The following is a 22720-nucleotide window of genomic DNA, read 5'->3' on the forward strand; positions in this document are numbered from 1 at the left end:
CTGTGTTAGCTAGGGTGGTCTCAATCTACGACCTTATGATCTGCCCACCTCAGCCTCCCAAAGTGCTGGGATTACAGGCGTGAACCACCGCACCTGGCCCTGTTTTCTACTTTTTAACTTTCAATGTTTTTTCACATTTTTTTCATGGATACCATTCATGTGAATCATAAAAAAATTAAAATTATTTTAATCAATAAGTTTTCTCAGATACTTATGAATTGATAATAGTGTCACAGTGTAATCCATATTAACTGCTAATGACCATAATAAATCCTTAATTCTAAATTAAATATCAAAATGAATTTTTTAAAATATTTAACACAAAGAAATAAATTGTCTAAGTATATATTGAGCAACTACTAAGTAAACAGCTGGTATATAACGTGCCATGAAATGTGAAAGAAGTAAGATTGATGATCAGAGGAATCAGTATGTAAGCCATCTAAAATATAGGAGCCAGATTTCAGTACAATCAAGGAAACAGAAAAATGGACTAGGGAAGAACAAGTAATGAACTATCGTGTTAGATATGGGAGCACATTCTGGTTAGATGACATTGTGGGGTTGGCTTATCCATTAAAGTATAGTAGGTACAATGCTGGGGCCCACAACAATTAAATTTCTTTTATAATGCAAAGAAAAACTAACTTCCAGGTTAAAAAACTAACTTTATGCCAACACAATTGTAAAATATAATTTTGTGACCCTGATTCAATGACTTGCTAAAAATTAGCATTTAAGGAAGCAATTCCAATATATCTAGAGAACATAGATGAGAAAGTGCCTAAGCCCAGCAAGACCATATATAACTATGGTACAGCAAACTATCAGTGAAATGAGAAGCCAGAAACACAGAGCAGCTGTAAGTTATAAGATCGGTAAAAGAAACAGAGTATCTTGACAAGGGATTTGACAAGTCATTGTAACATTAGATGTGGATCTGATGACAATACAATTCTGTAGAGTTGTGGTTGCTCAACCCCAGGAGAATTCTCTGTGACTGAGTTGCAGGCATCATCCTTCAAGACCTCCTGTTCTACTTGAGTGAAGACTTTCTTTTCAAAATTTCACATTACACAAAATTGAGACAAACTACTATGCCGATTAACAGAATTAAGTTTTCAGAGTGAAAGACTGAAAATAGTGACATAAACAATTACAAATGTAATGTTCAATAAATGAATTGCAAAAGTACACAATGGAGAAATGCATATTCAAGAATTCTATGAAGGAGGGGTGGATAGGTGGGTAGTTCACTCTAAGACCAAGATGGGTTCGGAAAACAATGTCACTGCTGCTAAAACAAGCAAACAAGTGCAAACTTCGACTTGGACTTTGATTGAAATATAATCTCTAGATGAAGGAAAATTACTATGTTCAATTCTGCATATTATTTTTAGACGGAAGTTGCTATATTGTGACAAAGACACAAGAGATAAACAGGTTGACAAGCAGTCCATAAACCACTGTTATCTGAAGAATTGGGATGTCTGGCCTGAAAAAGCGAGGGGTGTGTGTGTGCGTGTGTGTGTGTGTGTGTGTGTGTATTGACTGGGGGTGGGGCTTTGGTTGGGCCGTAACGGCTGACCCTAAATGTTTGATGATGAGTTACCACATAAAACAGGAATCATTCTTATTTTGAATAATTTCTGAAAAAAAAAGCAAAGGTTAACCACTGTAGAGGAAAGGATTTTCACTATACTATGAATGAAATATTTTCTATTAGAGTTTCCCAGTAAGAAAATTCCTGGAAAAGTAGTGAATTATTTTGTACTAGAAATATGCAAGTACAAATCAGATTATTGATCAATAATGCTATAGAAGTGATTCTTGTAATAGGCATACAGTGGGACAGGATGAGCTCTCATATTCTTTCAGAGTAGAATATTTTATTGAAGAGAGACACATACAAAAGACACAGTGAAGAAGAAAATGACAAGGGTGTGTGGGAGACCAGATATGGAAAGGCAAAGGAAAGAAATGAAAATCACAGCATGACGGTGTATGCCACACATCATAGGCTAAAATACAAGGGATACCAACTGGTGAGTTTCCCATGACACATTGTCCATGTCCTTATTCCTGTTGTACACCCAACTCAGCCCTTTGCAGGGCACAGCTTGATGAAGCCACACCAGGGAATCAATGCAGGCTCACTGTTAAGTTAATTTATCTGCCTTCTCTTTCAGGGACTGTTAGAAGCACCAAGAGCACAGCCAGAGTGTCATGAACAGGTAAATTTTATAAGCAGTCTGCTCTTCAAAATCAAATGCTCTTAGTCCAAGGCAAGGAAAAGCAGAATATACAAAAGGAAATCTGTGAGAATTATTATTGTGAGTTGTGGTGGATACTATTAAGTGATGCCATTTACGATCATCAAAATAATGCATACTGTCCCCTGGAATTTATTTTCTGACATGAAAACAACTGGAGAAAACTAGGGCTTTTATCAATATCTCATTTTAAGAAATGTGGATTAAGTATAAATAATTATAGAAAGAAATCAAAAGACAATAAAACAAAGTGGAAAGCAGCTTTAGACTTTTCAGCCTTGAAGTGTAAGCCTGAATGTTCAAGTTTTATTCATTCATATGCAGTTTATATTATTAGCATTTTATTATATAAAGCTGCAAATTTGGTTTTACAGTAAAATAAATTTTTAACACCTGCTCCCTTTTCTGTAAAATAAAAGGTTTAAGCAACATGATTGCTACAACCCATTTCAATTCTGAAATTCAACAGTTAATAGGTTATATCTACTATTTACTATAGCCACCAGAGTAGACAATTTTGAGAGATCTTGTTCGAATTAGTCTCAAATCATTTTCAGATACTCATTAGCAGGCAAGAGTTTAAATAATGGAAGCTACTATTTCCCAACTACCATCAGTATGCAAATCTCAAAGAAAGATGATAGAAGCAAACAGTCTCAACTATTAGCAGCATGGCTTTCATGTCAATAGGTTGAGGGTATAGAAGAGAATGTCGATGGAACCTAGAAATGCTCTTTCCACTCACATCATACAATGGTGCTTCTGGAATTAATTTCTTTTAAGAATCAAATAGAAGCCTTTAAGTCTGATTTGCGTGATTTCCCAGCTGCCTTTCTGGGGAGCCAGGAGTTTTATTATGAAGCCTTATGGTGATCCAGAAGTTGAAGGGATAATTAATCTTGTTAAATTTCACATTGCGGTAAGATATCTTCCTAGAAATATAAGAATATGAAATAAGACTTAAAATCGGATTCTGCTATTCACAATTATGTGTGCCTTTTGACCATTTGAGCATATTCAGCATACAAAACATGCCCATTAAATGACATAAACTTCTACACTAGCTAAGAAATGTCATGCTATAAACTCTAAAAACAAAGTACATGATTGAACATTTTGGCTCAAAGCCATATGTTTCTGTGAGCTCAGAATGAAAGATAAGATAAAAGCAAGGACGGTAAAAGTATCTAAAAATACATCATATGATACAAGATTTTCAAAATAAAAAAAGACAGTTAAAAATGGTGCAGAGATCCTTAATAGCCTTCAAAGTGTATCTTAACAATAATAACTCAAATGTCCCTAAGAGAACCTGACTAACAGTTAGCAAGAAATCCCTATTAACCTTTGCAAGCTTCAGGTGCTGACATGCTCACATCATTTCATGTAATAGATGAACAGGAAATCAAACAAGACTGTTTTGGAGTGATTGCAATATTGCAATATAAAGAATCTGCTGCAGGGTAGATGATCGACAAATGTTAGTTTCCCTGGGAAAGCACCATCTCTAACGATTATCCTTGGATATTTTGTGAAAACAGTATATTTCTGGTAAATGAAAAATTCAATCAGAATATTCCTCCATAGTTTAATTCTAAGCTACCCTGGTTCTGTGATATTTGATATACACCATCGTTTTAAATCCAAGTCCCTTGTTCCAAAGAACCTTAAAGAGTTACTGAAATTAGAAACCTACTCACTGTTAAGATGAACAGTGGCAAACACATACTGCAGGGTCCAGAAATTATATCTGATGTTTCCATGATCACAGGAGTTGTTCTTCACCAAACAATAGTTCTCAAACTTTAGTAAGCATGAGAATCACTCGGAGAGTTTCTTGAAAATGGTGATGCTCTATACTAACTTCCATTCTTTAGTAGGGCCTAGAAATCTGCATTTTAACCATCATCTGGGTATTTTGGAAACACATTTGTTCTCAGAGTATACTTGAAGAAACCATGTCCAAAAAATATGTGGCTGCTTCTCAACGAACTTTGTCTGCTAAAATGGGAGACATAGAATCTCAGCATTGATGTGATTGTCTGAGTGGATTTCAAATGCAATGGCATGCTAGTTCTGCCTTGGACAGATTTTCATAATTGAGTGGCTTAGGTGGGGACCCAATATAACTAATCTGAATGTGATTGATGCCACAGCTGATAAAGCTGAACTTTACTCACTAATGCACTACACTCTGGGAGCTTCTTTATGCTGGAGGCTGGGACTGTTGCCCAGACACTGTGATTGTAATGAAGATAGGCATGGGTCTTTAATGTTTTCCACCTCCTACTCCAAATGCTGAAAAATGGTTAGTATTGAGTATTTTTATACATAGCAGGAACGAGATAGACTGAGTTGGAAATTCTAGTCCCATACATCCCACTGACAATATTCTAACATAATTTCTTTTCTAATGTTCTATTAAAATGATTGATGTCAAATTAAACCTTTGGAATGGTGGCTGGTCATGTGAAAGAGTGACAGTTGGCCAGGATGCCATTATTAACATTTTGCATTCAGACTGATTTAACAACCCTGCCCCATTCAGTATTATATGTGTGCATTTACCCCAATTTGTACTTCCTAAAAAATGCTCTTCAATGAATAAATTGGCTCATGACAGCTGTTCCTTACCTTTTTCTAAATCTTATTTATAAATAAGGCTCAGCCACCTAGCAATCAAAAGGTTGTTATAGATTACTTTGTGGAATTTTTACTGATCCAAGTTATTTCTTAAAAGAAGATTCTTCTTTTGGAAAATCACTCATTGTGTATTTTCTATCTATATACTGATCAGGCTTTAAAAACCATGTCGTCCAAAATGGAGACAAAAGAAAATCAAAGAGGTAAATTGAATATGCCAAATTTTGGAGAGGAAAAACATCATTATATTCAAACCTGATGCATTTCATAACCTAAGCGGCATCCCTTAGACCTCCAGTGCACTGGCAAGCTCTGGAAACCACCGGATCCAAGCTATCAGAAAACCAAAACACCTGAATGCTATGTCTAAAATTAGACTATTGAAATTCTCCCTGGATTGTCACTTTGCTTTATTACAAACACATTTTCTCTCTGAGGGGGTGCGGGGTCACAGTTGCTTTAAATGAGTAAAGAGTGCCACCAAGCGGCAGCATATGATATTCATAAATCAATTCTATTTTCCTTTAGAAAAAATATACTTTACCTTTGTTAATTGTGCTGACATTCTTAAGACAGACAGGATTACTTGCATGACTTAAAACATTTAATTTAAATGTTCAAGTTATATCTCAGTTAAAAAGCACATTTTTCTAGATTGATGAGCAAATTTACTATGATACATTTTTTAAACATGAAAGTTCTATCTGCAGTATTTGTAAAAAGGACAGTCATGCATTGCTTAACAATGGGGATACATTCTGAGAAATTCATCATTAAGCAATTTTTTCCTTGTGGGTACATCATAGCATATATTTATACAAACCTGGATACTATAGTATGCTACACACCTAGGCCATGTGGTATAGCCTATTGCTCCTAAGCTACAAACCTGAACAGTATGTTACTGTACAGTAGGCAATTGTAACATAATGGTAAGTGTTTGTGTATTTAAAAATATCTAAACAGTAAAGGTACAGAAAATAAAGTATAAAAGATAGTTTTTATAAAGCACACCTCTTAGGGCACTTACCATGAATGGAGTTTGCAAGATTGGGAGGTGCCCTGGGTGAGTCAATGAGTGAATGGTTAGTGAAGAATGGAAAGTGTTAGTAATGGAACGTGAGTTCTAGGACATTTGTGTACACAACTACAGGCTTTAGAAACACTGTACACTTAGACTACACTAAATTTATTTTAAATTCTTTCTTTCTTCAATAATAAATTGACCTTGACTTCCTGGAACTGTTTATAAACTTTTCAATTTTTTTTTTTTTTTTTTTTTTTTACTTTTTGACTCTTGAAATAACACTTAGCTTACACACATATTGTATAGCTATACAAAAATATTTTCTTTCTTTATATTCTTATTCTATAAGCTTTTTCTATTTTAAAAAGTTTTTATTTGTATTTACTTTATAAAAATTTCTGTTAAAAAGTAAGACACAAACACACACATTAGCCTAAGGATCATGAACATCACTGCATTTCCCCTCCACGTCTTGTCCCACTGGAAGGCCTTCAGGAACAATAGCAGGCATGGAGTTGCTATATCATCTCCTATGATAACAGTGCCTTCCTCTGGAATACTTTCTGAAGAACCTGTCTCAGGCTGTTTTACAGTTAAATTTTTTTATAAGTAGAAGGAGTACACTCTAAGATTACAATAAAAGTATAGTACGGTAAATACATAAACCAGTAACAGTTGCTTATTATCAAGTATTATGTACTATACATAATACTATATGCTATATTTTATACAACTGGCAGCACAGTAAATTTGTTTATACCACCATTACCGCAAACATGCAAGTAATGTATTTCACCATGACATTATGATGCCTATGACATGACTAGGTGATAGGAATTTTTCAGCGCCATTATAATCTGTAGGACCACCAACAGATACGTGGTCTATTGTTGACTGAAATGTCATTATGCGGAGCATAACTGTATTAATAAGAATCCAGTTTCCAAATCTTATTAGCTATATAGTGACTATTGGTATGGAAACCTGCAGTTTCCAGACAAAACTTTTTTATTATACAAAATGTTGTTTCTGTCCAGCTATTTCAAGAATATCAGATCAGGGGCAAAAGGGTAATATTTTTTAAGTATGTATTTCATAATCCCAGCAATGCTGATGTCTAATCCCAGCTCCAAACTGAGGGGAAATAAGGTATTCTCATTATCCCAACTTCCTTTTCAAAGGACTGTGTGATTTTGTGAAAATAAAGTCCATAGATAGTCCTCTAAATCTATTACAGTTATTAGTTCTGCTTCTGTGTTCATGTATCCCCTCATTAAACAAACATGTACTGAGCATCTACCCTGCCAAGAACAGTGCCAAGAAGAAAATGACTAGACCAGTCCCTGTCCTAATGATAATCGTAACAAGCTGGGGTCCCTTGGTTCTGATTAGCTCTGTTGGAAACTTCAAGCTTTCTAAATCAAGACAATTGTATTTATAATAATGCATTATATTTGTGAGCATTTTCTAAAGCTTTCAGAATGATTTTGCATTTATAATTTCACTTACAGTCACAATGACTTTGACCATGTGCAATAGCTGTGAGAGCTATTAATTATTATCCTCATATATAGTGCAGGATGTGGTTAAATGACTTACCTAAGATGTCATAGGAAGGTGGTGCCAATATCAAAATTAAAATCTTCTAACTTCCTAAACTGTGCTCTTTCTAGGAGGCATTGCTCCCTATGGGAAATACATTAAAATTAGCATGATATTTCGAGCAAGGTTATTATCACAGGAAGTTCTACAATAATTATAATGATGCTGACACTTTGTAAAATATTTTTGGAACTCTTGTTTTAAATTTCTCTTACAAGGAATATAAGAAAATCAGTCTCATTACATATTTCATTCAACAGAGATTTACTCAGTATCTGTCACTTGCATGCACTACACTGGGTGATATCGGGATATAAAAATGATCCGGTTGGCAAGAAATTTACAATTTAGTAGGCACAAAGAGAAATGTAGCACTGGTGCTTTTTTACTTAATAGGTTTGCATGGACATTGTTTAGGCACAATGCATATTGCGCTTTATTGAATGTAAAGTGTTGTTAAACACACTATTTTATGTTCCAATAAGAGAAAATCACTGACAAACTGTGATGAGTTGCTTTCCCATAATTTAAAAAAAGTTTACATTTATTTTAATAGCCATTTAGTCGTATTTTGACAGAGATCTTCTTTAATATATTAGTCCATTGCATATATAAAAAGAAAAGTATAGCAAAATAAATTGGTTAAGGCAATAATTCATAATAATCCCAACTGCTGCCTCATGGTTAGTAATTGTCAAACACCAGTGATTATTATATATTCTCTAAGTTAAGAGTTAAAATGCAAAAAAAAAAAAAAAAAAAAAAAGGATTTTTAGAATCATTTAAGTGCATATTTTCTGATCAGTTTCCAAAACAGTCATTGTGTAATGGAGCTAGAACAACTCATGAAAGAAAATGATATAATGCTTTAACTCCTTTACTTTTGTCTTTGGGTGCTATTATTAATCACCACAGTAGTTAAGAGCATACATTACAGAGTCCATGAGGCCCAAGTATCGGTTCTACTGCTTACAAACTATGTAACCTTTTGGCAGATAAATGAACCTTTCTGAGCTTTAGAACCCCCACATGTAAAAATGGGAATAATGAAATAATGAAATTTAAGCAATAAATGAAATAATGTACTAACACACTTAACACACAGCCAGTAGTACTTTTATATTGGAGTGTGGCTAAGCTCTGGTTATTCTTCTCAATAAAATAATGATAACTAAACTGTTGAGTGCAGGAATAGTTAAAAAGGCTGTTTTCTCCCCTCTCCAGTGATAGAATGTGCAGCATCACCCTTTCAGCTGACTCTTGAAAGTCTTGGATCCCACTTTCACCAAGGTAAGAAAAGAATTACTGCTCTGGCTTAAAGCCATTCCTGAATAGCTAACAATTGACAATAAGAATAAATAAACCTGAGAGAGAAATTCAGTTTCTGAATTCATCCCTTATCTTCAAACATTTAAATATTAAGAAGACTATACACAAGGATGTTTATCCCTAATATATTCATACAGTCATAATCACAGTATTCCAAAAAAACTGAATTTAAACACTATCAAATAAACTACCCCAGTCAGGAGAGGTACAAACTGAAAAAAATAAAATAAAAATATTGGAAAGCCTGCCTTTTCAGATAAGGTGAGCGCCAGAATCATGATAATGAAGAACAGTTCAGGAAAAGCAAGCAAGGCAGAGAATCGAAATCAGTTGGTTACAGTGAGCTTCCGGGTGACGGATAGCCTGGCTGCTGCCTTTGCTTCCCTAGTCCACCTCTGTGAGGGGTGGAACCAAGCCAAGCCCATAAATCAGACACAGCCTCGAGGTTGGGACTTGTTAATAGAACATAAAGACAAACTTCAGAGACAACCTGCACCTCTCAACCCTCCCTAAGGCTAGCGAGGCCAAATATCCTAAGGCACTGAAAGCCGTTTCTGGGTCACTTTCTAAGTAGGAAATGAAGCTTTAATTTTAACTATTCCTCCGCTGCAGATGCCTGATTACCATCAATAGCCCTTACCACATATTATATGCCTTTTCAATTTAAAATATATATAATTATAAAGAACAAACATATTTTACTAATGCAATATAAACCTTAGTATTTCTGAAAATGTATTTATTAACTATGAACACTTTCTAGTCATTTTCATTGAAAAAGAAGGCAAAATAATCCTATGGATAGGAGTAAGTAAAATGGACAAATAAACTCATATTTGTAAAGGTGTACAGTATTTATTTCCATTTCACCAGAGGAAGTAGATATGTCTGTTTCATTATTCATATGCCATGATTTTAGTTTTCCTGCTTGCTAAATATAAAGAATGTTCTAACCCCCAGGCAACAGATTTCAGTAAGTGATGGCTGAAAATCATTCACTGCATTACAGCAAAAAAAAAAAAAAAAAAATTAAATCATAGAAGGTGTGAGTAACAATGTTCAGGGTTTCCTTTTCTGTGGAGCATTGTAACCACAATTCCTTTGACATCAAGAACTAGTCAGCCTTTGTGTATTATGAATGCTTATATAGCAAATCAATATCATATAAACTTAATAAAAACAATTTTACTTATGCCTCTGTTCTCAAAGGTGAAAAACCCCTTAATAGTTGGTCTACTGTGAACCTAAACGTTGTAATAAGGTCAAAATAATAATAAAGCAATTTTCACATTAATAGTCTTCTCAATGCTAAAATCATAGTAACTCTGGATTGTTCTCATAAGAAGCTACACTAGTTTAAAATTCAAGACACAAAATAAAGCACAGTTCTTTCTGTATTGTTGTTTCTTAGTCTGTCCCTCAAGTAGCATATTTTTCATGCCCTTTTTAACTTAGACATAATGAGAAAGGCTACATGAAAATATTAAACAGATTTAAGTTTCTGATCTATTCATGGTCTTAGGTAGAAAACTTACATTTAAAATTATCAGTGAAGAATTAAAAACTATTTTATTAAGGCTATCCATTAATCTTTGTCATCCTGATCTGGTCTAATTACAACAGTAAATTCTGTCCAGGCAATGTTACATTTCAGCTCTGAAGAAGATTGGGAATGTCACTGATGTTGCATAAGCACATTCAAAACAGAGGGAAAATATTTCCCATAGAATGCCATTCATGATGTCCTGATCATAATATGCAGGAGCTTTTAGTTTGGTTTCAGTGTCCTCAAAACTCATTTTGGAAACTTAATTTCCAGTATGGCAATGTTGGGAGATGGAACCTGGAGGAAGTAGGCTGTAATAGGAGGCACTGGGTCATGAGTGCTGCCCTTGCAGGTGGCTTGATGCCATTCTTGAAGTAGTGGGTGAGTTTTTGCTCTCTGGAGACTGTATTAGTCTCCAGAAACTAATCCACAAGAGTAGGTTTCTATTTAAAAAGGCCAGCCTCTCATGTGTGTCCCTCTCTTTGCATGTACTTGCTTCTCTTTCCACTTTCTGCCATGAGTTTAATTCAGTTTAATTCACATGAGACCCTCACCAGATAGGCTGCCCAGATTTGGACTTCCCAGAATCCAGAATCATGAGCCAAATGAACTCTTTTTCTTTGCAAATTTCCCACTCTCGGGCATTCTCTTACAGGAACACAAAATGAACAAAGACAGTTTTGAAGCTTCCAAGGCAATGAGAGAAGAAAATCAGTAGTGAGAGAGAGAGTTATCAAGAAATATATGAAGTCCAACGAAGTAAAGATCATCAGGTATACCTTGGGCTGTTGTCAAAGCATTTTTGCCCTATCTGTTGTTCATTTGAAAATGGATATGACCTGATTATCTCTAATAGAAATCTCATCAAAAAATATCTTTCTTACGGGCTCTGACACAAGTCTGAAATATACAAAATGCTAACTCCTTTAGGTCAAAATATACACTATTTTTTATTTCAGCCATTATCATTTTGGTTTCCATTTGTTGATTAGATTGCCAGCAACTTGATAGAGCTGCAAAATATTAGTATAGAGGTGAGGAGAACTTTGATGACAAAAGGAAGATAAAGTCTGAAAAGATATAAAGAACTTCCAGAAATACCGTTGAAGAAAAATAGCAGTATTTGTGGAAGGACAGGAGCTGAGACTTGGCCTCTGAGAAGGCTGTACTGAGTACCCAGAAAGAGTACTAAGATAAAGAAAAGGACTAGTTAAAATCAGAACTGGATGGAGGGGCGCCAAAGATCAGGTATGCCTAATTCCCCAAAGTTCTCTAAGTTTGGCCTTAAACATTAATAGAAAAGATGCCAATAAATTCTGATGACTCTCAGCTCACTCTTGAAAGCAAAAACAAGAGCATATTGAAGGTATGGATGCATTATATGTATTAGAATATGATGTAAGAGACTACAATGATATCCTAAGTTTTTATACTTAAAAATCTGTTTATTGTTTGCTGTAGTATTACAAGCCATTTAAAGGTTTGGAAAGATAGAATGATAAGATCCAAACCACAAAATAACCACCAGTGGAACTCTGATTGATTTGGATAGACATGGTAGCCACACAAATGACTGGTGGCTGTCAATCATCTAGTGAAGACCAGAAAATGTGGTTTTTGTGATCTTTTCCTCAATTTCTTCTCTCAACTCTTCCTCAGAGAGCAGCAGAACTATTTACCTAAAGGGATTTTCAAGTCAACATATGGGACTAAATAAGAAACTCTTTATACTCAGCATTTGGGAAGAGATTGAGTTAAGATGTAGGCAAGAAAGAGGGGAAAAACGAAGGGTTCTTGGTGATATATATGGAAAAACAAGGACAAAAATTCGTGTGTGAGGCAATGGTTTTTAATTGCTTTCTAATGGCTGGATATTCATCTTATTTGATCTATATTAAAGCCAGGTGGAGAATAAAACCTGCCTGCATTAATTCTATCACCTTCCCTAATTCCTAATTGCCATTTAACCATGGGAAGCCATAACTACCAAAAAGGGGGACAGAGAAAGCAGAAGATATATGGTTTTATTTTTTATGTAATGTGTGCTAAAATATACGACATCAGAAATGAAAAAAAGAAAACTAAAGCTATTATGTGAAACACTAGACTGAGCAGGGATTGATTGTAGATAATTTTAATTCATTTATTCAAATACAAGTTCTTAAGACCAAAATTGAGCTCTTTTTCTGTAGGAAGCCCTCCTGGCGTCCAAAAGAGAGGTACTGTATTGAATGAAGGGACTGGGGGTTAAGTCTCACACAACTGTACAGTCTTAGCATGGGGCTGGTTTTCACATAAGAGTACTGTGGCAAATTGATTTTCTAGAGTTTCCTACATTCTATTCGCACTAAATGGTGTTTTAGTACAGGACTGCAAGGCTTCATTTGACTTATATAAATAATTTACCAATTCCGACCTACTTGAGAGAAAGTACTCTTCAGTGAATTTAAAGGACTTGATTACTCTTCATCCACTTTCTGAAATTTGAAGGAATGAGGTAAAAATCACTTTGCTACCAACCCTGGATAACGTTTCTAAAATAACCTTCCACACAGTTCTTACTACCTTAAGCAGTATACAAAATAAATTTATGTGTTGAAGAAAAGCAGCATAATTGTTGTTAATTCTGGGATATTCCTGGGAGGAAATCATTATAATATATGCATAACATTGTAGGATATGACCTCTTATTGAAAAACATCATTTGGTTTCTTCATTCGACATCAAAATAAGTAAGTCAGACTCCTTTTCTCTTACTTTCTGTGAGTAACTTCTAAATGGAAAAATTGCAATCTATTTTTGTGCTGGTCATATTTGTTTTCTTTAAATCCTAGAAATAAAATGAGAGATCAATTAAGCCAAGAAACATGTAACGTAGTGAAAAGTTATGAAGTTCTCCCATTTTTTATCGTTAAAAAAAAGCTATATCAAAACTCTGCCTTCTACCTTTTTTTCTAAAAGACTCAAAACAAATTGTGAAAGAATGTTCATTGGTACTTTATGTACTTGCTCCCTCGAAGGAAACCTCTTAAAAATAACATACTGTAATTATTTCTTCTTTCCTCCCCAACTCAACTATTCTCAACATTGCCTCTATTTCTCTCTTGAAGCTTATATAAATTGGGGGGAAAACTTTTTCATATTTTCCCAGATGTTTCCTGAAAAAATTCTTTTCCAGAAACTATTTTGAAGCTTTCACTTTGTTTTCAAGTGCATTTATATGTTGTTTATGCACATGTTTTCTTTCACTAAATCACTAATAATCCCATCCTGGGCAGCTCAAGGTTAGCTGCCCTACTCTATTAATCTCTATAAAATTGGCTCCTACATGTGTCCAGTTTTTATGCAGGGTAAAAATAGAAATCTGTACACAGTTTCATCTTCACATCTTCTGCTTCATTTCTTGGCTATCCACCGGACTTTTTATGTTCTATAGCTTGTCCCCTGGAAATACATTAGAAATATGTCCATATGTGTGATAACCCCTCATATATCCAAATGACTAAGCCATCTCCCTTAAACTGCAGAAAAGTTTAAAATAGTGTTTTTCAGACAGTTTGAGTAGAAAATAGAATTTTATAAGTTTACCTCTTTTGTATTCACCTTGAAATAATTAGTACTAAATAAATTCAAAAATTTTAAACCTGTTCTTAATGAGTTTGAAATCATAGAGTTTTTGGTGTGATGGGGTACCCTATACCAAACCTTATTGATTGAAAAAAATCACCAAAGTAAAGCAAAGACAAGTACTTTATCTTTGGCAAATAGCTCTTCCCTAAGTAAAGAACAGGGCCTACAGCTCCTTATTTCAGAAATATTTTGCATATTAGACAATGGGGGAAACCGTTGGGACAGTTTTTTAGGGCAATAGAATTAACCAGGTCACTGAATTGCTTTATTTCACAGAATTCAATGCTGGCAAAGAGGTGTCCCTTTAAAATTTCCCCATGCCTTTCTTCAATAGTTATCATAGAGAAAGAGAACTGAAGCTTTGAGACTTTAATTTGTTCTGCTCTCCCTTTACCTTAAGCATATGAAAATGGAATTATGTTAAATACATTGTTGGGAACATGAAAGAGATCAATTTTTAACACTCTCCAGAGTTACACTGATCCAGTGAAAATCTTCTAAGTCTTCATACTCTGCATCATGCTTTTACTGCAGCATCATTCTCTATTAATTGGAATTTGGTGTAAGGATCATCTTGGATCCCTTTTATTGTCAAATAACAAAGGGACATGAGAAGGTGATTCTTCCAAAAGGCCTTTCCACATCACTGTTCTTAGGAGTAGACTTCTAGGAAGCCCCTGGTGCAATGTCAATTTTTTAAAATCTCTTACTTTGTGTTTTTCCTTTTATCTTCAAGTTTTTAAAAAAGGGTAAGTCCTTAAGTCAGTGCAAAACAGAAAATCTCTATAAAGAAGACTGTGCAGTAAATTTCGGTTGATTTTGTGATCTATTTGCCACTTCCTGTGGTACTAGTAACCTATTTTTGTTCTGAGAAAGCCATTCAGAATTAATCAATGCAGTGTGTGTGTGTGTGTGTGTGTGTGTGTGTGTGTGTGTGTGTGTGAATTATAGAAAAAAAATTTTAATTTTGTTGGGATATTAAGTTTGAATTCAGAATTACCACCTTTGTAGTTGAGTCAGAGTATCTCTAAAACACCTAAAGGAGTTGTTATTCTTATGAAGACACCAAAAGCGATATAAATACTTTTTTATAATTTTTTAATTTTTAATTTTTGTGGATATGAGATATAAATACTTAATTTAAAAATCTAATTTTTTGACAATAAAGAAACCTATGTATCTACTTTTTCATTTGCAGTCAAAAGTGCATTTTTGTGGATATGAGATATAAATACTTAATTTAAAAATCTAATTTTTTGACAATAAAGAAACCTATGTATCTACTTTTTCATTTGCAGTCAAAAGATTATTACAATTTTATTAATCATCCTAAAAAATCAACTTACATTTGGTTCCTATTTTATTAATTTATTTTACTATTTTCTTTTTTCCACTTTCTTTGGTTATTCTTGATGTTCTTTTTCTAACTTTTTGACGTCATCTTAGCTCGTGGATGTTCATACTTTATTCTTTTTGTTACATTTATTCATGGCTATAAATTTCTCTCTAGCATTTCTTTACCTGAATTCCACATGTTTGATAAAGACTCTACTCCCGTGGGATTGTAGGTTATAAATACATATGTTTAGTTAAGACTGTCAGCAGCCTCCTTTCCAAACATACAGAAAAGGCTGCCAAAGAATAAAGTTAATGCACAGAACACAGTAAACCCAAGAAGTCAGAAAAAAATAATCTTGACCCATGATGTCTTTGACTTTCTAGTTATATAGGAAAAAAAAATTACTGTTTTGGTAAACCTTGTTGAATCAGGTTTTTGCAATTTCAGAATGAAAGAATCTTAACAAACCTGACAAAAACAAGCAATGGGGAAAGGACTCCCTATTTAATAAATGGTGTTAGGAAAACCAGCTAGCCACAGGCAGAAAACTGAAACTGGGCCCCTTTTTCACACTTCAAAAAAAATTAACTCAAGATGGATTAAAGACTTAAACATAAGACCTAAAACCAGAAAAACCCTAGAAGAAAACCTAGGCAATACCATTCAGAACATAGGCATGGACAAAGACTTCATGATTAAAACACCAAAAGCAATGGCAACAGAAGCCAAAATTGACAAATGGGATCTAATTAAACTAAAGAGTTTCTGCACAGCAAAAGAAACTATCATCAGAGTGAGTAAGCAACAAAGGACTAATATCCAGAATCTACAAGGAACTTAAACAAATTTACAAGAAAAACACAAACAACCCCATCAAAAAGTGGGTAAAGGATATGAACAGACACCTCTCAAAAGAAGACATTGTAGCAGCCAGCAAACATATGAAAAAAAGCTCATCATCACTGGTCATTACAGAAATGCAAATCAAAACTACAATGAGATACCATCTCATACCAGTTAGAATGGCGATCTTTAAAAAGTCAGGAAACAACAGATGCAGGAAACAACAGATGCTGGAGAGGATGTGGAGACATAGGAACACTTTTACACTGTAGGTGGGAGTGTAAATAGTTCAACCATTGTGGAAGACAGTGTAGCAATTCCTCAAGGATCTAGAACCAGAAATACCATTTGACCCAGCAATCTCATTACTGGGTATGTACCCAAAGGAATATAAATCTTTCTACTATAAAGACACATGCACACATATGTATATTGCAGCACTATTCACAATAGCAAAGACTTGGAACCAATCTAAATGCCCATCAATGATAGACTGGATAAAGAAAATATGGCACGTATAGACCATGGAATACTATGCAGCCATTAAAAAGGATGAATTCATGTCCTTTGCAGGGACATGGTTGAAGCTGGAAATCATCATTCTCAGCAAACTAAAATACAAAGAATTTTGACTAATTCTATGTTAATCGCTAATAAACCCTACTGCACAAACTGTTTCTTGTTTATAGCATTAGAGAACCAGGTAGCATTTGAGAACCAGGATATACAACCAGTTTCCCGAGGATACTGTTTCTGCTGACAGCCTCCCTGAGCCATGAAGTGTCATGAGCTATCACTTCTGAGAATCAACTAATTTCAGCACTCTTCTCTAGAAGTCTTGTTTTGGTATGTTTGGTTGGTTTTTCCCAAGCAATTTTTCTGTAATTTAAGTGAGCTTCTTCTAGGGATATAAGAAAACTTGATTCTAGGTCAAGATTTCACTATAAAATAATTGTGGCTATGCATAGTTACCTAGAACATAAATTGCACACTTTCCCTCTGATTTCCATTCAATGATCATAATGACTTCATAAAAATAATTTCAAGCTGATCATAAATTATTTTCTACCATTCAAATAGCATTTTACTTAAAAGAATAATGCATAAATAGCATTTTAGTCAGGTTCCCAACAGGAAACAGATGGAACACTGAAGATAATTCACAGAGAGTTATCTTAACACTCAAGATAATTACATAGAGACTATTTATAAAGATATCAACAGAGTGAGGAGAGCCATAAAAGATGATTCTGTAACCAAGGTTTATTAACATCAAAGGGACAAGAGGAGGAAGCAGTTACTACAAAAGAGGAGAGAATTATGTAGGAGAGGCTACTTTGAAAGAAGCAGTTACCTTCAGTTAGAGTAATAAAAACAGTCCAAGGCACTCTTACACAGAGGAAGCCAAGGAAGTAAATTCCTTGACCTCATTCACCTACTTCTGACAGCTTGTCATGACTTCTTATTGGTCAAACCCAACCAGAAAGGGCAATAAAGTCCGTCTCCATAATTTGTACAGCCAGTCTGGGGAAACAAATCGGGTGGGTAAAGTGTGAGAGTGGAGCTAAAGGAGTGAAGAAGTGGTAAAGAGATAAGAACATTAAAAGGAGTGCAGCTTAAAGCCTTTCTTATTAATAATCATCTTATCAAAACTATTCAACTAATATTTTTTTCTTGGTTGGAAATTGTTTGTTTATAAAAACATAATAGGTTAAAGTATAGATAGGCTTCTGTATTAACGAAACCCCTGAAAATAATGAGTTAAAGAAGTAAACATTGATCTCTCAGACACCTCCCAAGGTGAGTGGCCAGCTTGGGAGAGTAGCTCCACTCCATTCAGTTACCAAGGGGCCATGTTCCTTTTACCCTGGTGCTCTACCACACCCTGGGGCATAGTTCTCATCCCATGGTCAGGTTGAATCTTGAGCATGTTCATGTTCCAGCTACAGGACATGGAAAAGGGGTGAGCTCAGAGCAAGTAAGTGAGTGAAAACAGAGTGGCACACATCTCGTGCCCATATATTTCCTGCCAAGGAACTTTGTCACACAGCACTCACAGCAAAAGAACCTGGTAATGTTTTAGTTGTGTGAACATGTCCCAGGAAACAGAGAAAAATACATTTTGCAAGTGGACAACTAACAGTATGCCTGTAGGTAAAATCCTGAGTTTTCTTTAATTTTAAGAGTTACAAGTGTGGATCTTGTAACTAATAGGCTTACTTTTAAAGCTCCTTCTTCTTATAGGGGTCCCATTTTTTTTTTTTTAGCTAAAATCTACCTTTGTGAACATATTTAAATACAACCTAATAAGATTATTGTTTAATGATAGAGATTGATTTCTCAGTGTATCTCACTCAAATCATTCATTTTCAAACACATGATGGAGGACCCTCTACAGTTTTATCCCTAAATTTTTCTAATCTCAACACATCCAAAGTTTCCTATCCCAAAAGGATAAGCCTGATCTTAGCAATTAGTTCCTTTTAATGAAAATGAAAAGGGTTATGGTAAAAATCTGTAGATCTAACCAAGATACTGAATAAAACCCCATCATATTGAATAAAGTAAAACATGGGCTAGATATAATCATATTGGGATCTGAAGAATGATACAGAGGCAGACTCAGTAAATAGGCAGAAGATTCTCAGAAAAAGAGAGCAAAAGTAGTACAATTCCCACAGTAAGATGAACTTTAGTCAAATATGAATTGTGAATTCTACCTGCATCTCACCAGTGCTGCCTAGAATTGTGAAATTCTTAGAGATACTCTTTTATATTTACATAATAGATTTCTCGCACTTTAATTTTAATTCTGTAGGAAGATAATTTATTCTATGTGCCCAGACTGAGATTTCTGAATCCCTTTCCTTTTTAAAACAAAGCTAGGCAGAAGGGGAAATGTCAGCCCAGTAAAATCGTTAACAATGTACCTGTTTTAGATATGTCTAAAGACCCCATGCATTGCTTTGTATATTTAAGAAAGAACTGCCTGACCTGAAGATTAAAGCATATTTTCTAAATTATTATACAAATACCAGCATTTGATCTAGTCCCTTTAGCATAATTTTTGTATTCTTTCAAGGTTTGCTAATTAAATCATTAAAACATGGTTGATGCCATGAATTAAATCACTCTTTTTTCATTTGTACTTGTACAAATTAATTTCAAATAGAATCAAGAAAGTAAATATAGCAGTCATCTTCTGTCTTGAAAGATACACAAAATACTTGGTGGAGATTTTAATGTGGTTATTAGTATTCAACCTACTATCAAAAAGTCTCTTCTTTAAGTATCAGTCTCTCGCATTTAACTTTTTTTATCAAGATTAAGAAGTTCACATTGTTAACATTTTGCACTTATTTTTGAATGAATAATTTCATGCAAGTCCCACATGTGAGTTTAGCAGAATTTCAATACTTTGATATTTATACAGATTTCTAAACTAACCCAGAGGTCACTTCGAATCTATCTTTCTTTCTTATCTATTTTATTGTATTTCTACTTCAGTTATTCTCTAACTATATCGCATGTTTCAAAGAATCATATTGTATAATTCAGTCACTGGATTGCTTTTATTTCTATTACCATTATCTATCATTTGACTTGTTGAGTAACTATAATTATCATAAAGTTTTTCTTTAAACTTTTGGGCATAAGTTTGCAACTATCAATATTGTCCAAAATCAAAGCTTTCACATGAAAAAAATTCTTTCCAAGTTCGAACTTAAATTTAGAAATACAAAACATAACTAAACAACAGCTTCATCTAGGGCAAATCCAGAAATACATTTAGTAAATCATGTTCAATCTTTTCAAAATTCAAAGATCTGCCCTCCTACACTCTAAAAGTGTCTGAACATTCATTTTGAAGTTATTTTTAAATGCACTCCTCCAATAAATTAAAATTCACATTATTCTACATTAAAAATATTAGGACAGCATGAAGTCATTTGTAAGACTTTTTTCAAAAAGTTAATCATAAATGCTTGAGAATAAGAATCTTTCAGGAGTCATTTAACCTACATATACACCCACCTCCACCAATTTCGGAGACAACTGTATCAAACATACCCCAGCCAGATGGAAATCTAAATCTCATAAGAAACAAATTCTATAATCCACTACTCACTGTCAGGAAATTATCCTTTATGTTTAAACTACAAAGCTCAGGCTACAGATTAAGCCTGTTTCCTCTAGTTCTATTCTTGGTGAAGGAGAAAAACAGATGGACACAGTCCGTCATGTAGTTGAAAACAATAATTAGGTCACTTCTTTCTCCAACATAAGGCAGAAAAAAAGTTCTTTGGGTATTTTTGTATGTATTTTATTTCTTAAACATGTAAGTGGAGACCTTCTGTACAAAAAAATCAGCTGGTAGGCAATGTTTGTTCTTAGGAGTCTCATCTTCTAGGTATCAGCAACCTCATGTTCCCTCCTTATTTGTCCCTGTCGGAAATACCTTAGAATCATTGCAGAAGAATATGAGATAGAAATGAGAGGAACAAGAGCTTTGTCATACCTAACTGAGCCCAGTGCTTCATTTTGGCCTGAGAGCTTCATGGATCTGCAGTAAAGCAACAGGCATACAGCACATTAAGATACCAAGTGAAAGAGGTGCAAGTTCCTATTAAGGAGTCTGAGCAGTGAAGAATCTACATGAGCAATAATGGGAACTGCAGGTGTGCATTCAGTGTCTGGGACTTCTATCTCAAGGCAAAGTGTTTTTCATTTCAGAAAAGCTGTAAGGCAAGAATGGCCATTGGAATAAAAACTTAAATTGGGTCTAGAATGGAGAGTAATCTTAAGACCTCAGCCATATGGAGAAAGTGTAACAAAACTTGGAGAACATGGAGGTATCACCAGCTTCCTACAACCTGCATCAGAGGTTAACAGAGGACGCAAGGGAGGAAGGCAGACATCAGTAGCAGAGAGCTCACATTTGTTTGTTCACAGACATTCATGCCTTGATGGAGCCAACGTGATCAAAACTTACCATGCAGGATTTCAACCTTAATTAAGAATTAAGCTTTTTAATTACATATTCATATATTTTTTAGTATTTACCACAAGCATCTACTATGGAATAGCAGTGAGAAAAACAGGGAAAAAAATTCCTGCTTTATGGAGCTTACCTTCTAGTGTGACAAAAAATAAACAAGATAATAAGTAAAACACATTATATAGTGATAAATGCTATAGTGAAAAAACACAACAGTATGGCATTTTATTTTTATTTTTATTTATTTATTGATTTATTTTTGTAGTTGCAAGATTTAGTAGAGTGGAAACAGAGCTCCCATACAATGGGAGGAGATCCAAAAGGGGGTTTCCGCTGCCCGTTCAGATGCCTGGGTTTATATCCCAATCATTGTCCCGCCCTCTGTGCTCCCAGGTGATACATGATTTGACTATTTCTTCACCTCCTGCTTTTAGCCTAATTGGTATTTTAGTTAGCCCTCTTTACTACCAATTGGTCGGGTGTGAGCTGAGTTTCAAGCCCTGTGTTTAAAGGTGGGTGCTGTCACCTTCCCCAGCTAGGCTTAGGAATTCTTAGTCAGCCTAGGAAATCCAGTTAGTCCTGTCTCGCAGTTCCCCTTCTCAATAGGAAAACCCAAGTGCTGTTGGGGAGGTTGGCTGACGACTGCTCTAACTGCTTCCTGCTGAATTGGGGCATAGTAGGGGACATGCAGTTGAGATTTCCTCTGGAAAGATGCCTTTGATGTCATCAACATCAGAGCATGGGCTAGCAGGCTGGTCCAGGGGTCCATGGTAGATCTTAGTCATGGACTGCATCTGGGGCTCCATTTGAAGAACCATTTGTGGTTTTACAGTTTGATTCTGGAAGAGACAAACTTTGCAAGGAGGTTAAAGATACAGGGATTGAAATGTATGGCCTGAAGTGCAGGGGATTATTTCTTTGGCACACTTCACAGGCCCTTGATAGTTTTGAAAAGGCCTGGCCCAGTAAATGATTTGGCCATTTGGTGGGTACTATCAGTGTCTAAGTGAAAGGTTTTAAGTAATTTCCATTGGTTAGCTGCAGGCAAAAGTGTTTTTCCTTCTTTGGCGGCTAGCCATCTTGAGGGGAGGAAACTATGTCCTTGTGAAGTTCCCCATTCTATTTATTCGGCTGAGTACTGGGGCTTGGTTTCCTGGAGGGGATTACCCAATACTAGGGGTCTTTCTATAAGCATTTCTATGGGAGGGTCCTGCCTTATGGCTCTTTTGGCTTCAAAATCCATTTGCCGGCTCCCTTCTATTTCCCTTTCTTTTCCTTTCGGATGACCCCAGCAGTGTAAGACTGCCCTCTCTTTAGGTTTCTGTACAGCCAATAATAATCTCTTAATGGCTTCCGGATGTTTGGTAGGTGTTGCCTCAGAAGCTAGGAATTCCCTCTCTCTCCATATTGCTGCATGGGCATGGAGAAATACGTAAGCATACTTAGAGTCTGTATATATTTTTACCCTTTTTCCTTCTCCTAATTCTAG

The sequence above is a fragment of the Piliocolobus tephrosceles genome, chromosome 11, assembly GCF_002776525.5.
Source record: "Piliocolobus tephrosceles isolate RC106 chromosome 11, ASM277652v3, whole genome shotgun sequence".
Taxonomy (NCBI): Eukaryota; Metazoa; Chordata; class Mammalia; order Primates; family Cercopithecidae; genus Piliocolobus; species Piliocolobus tephrosceles.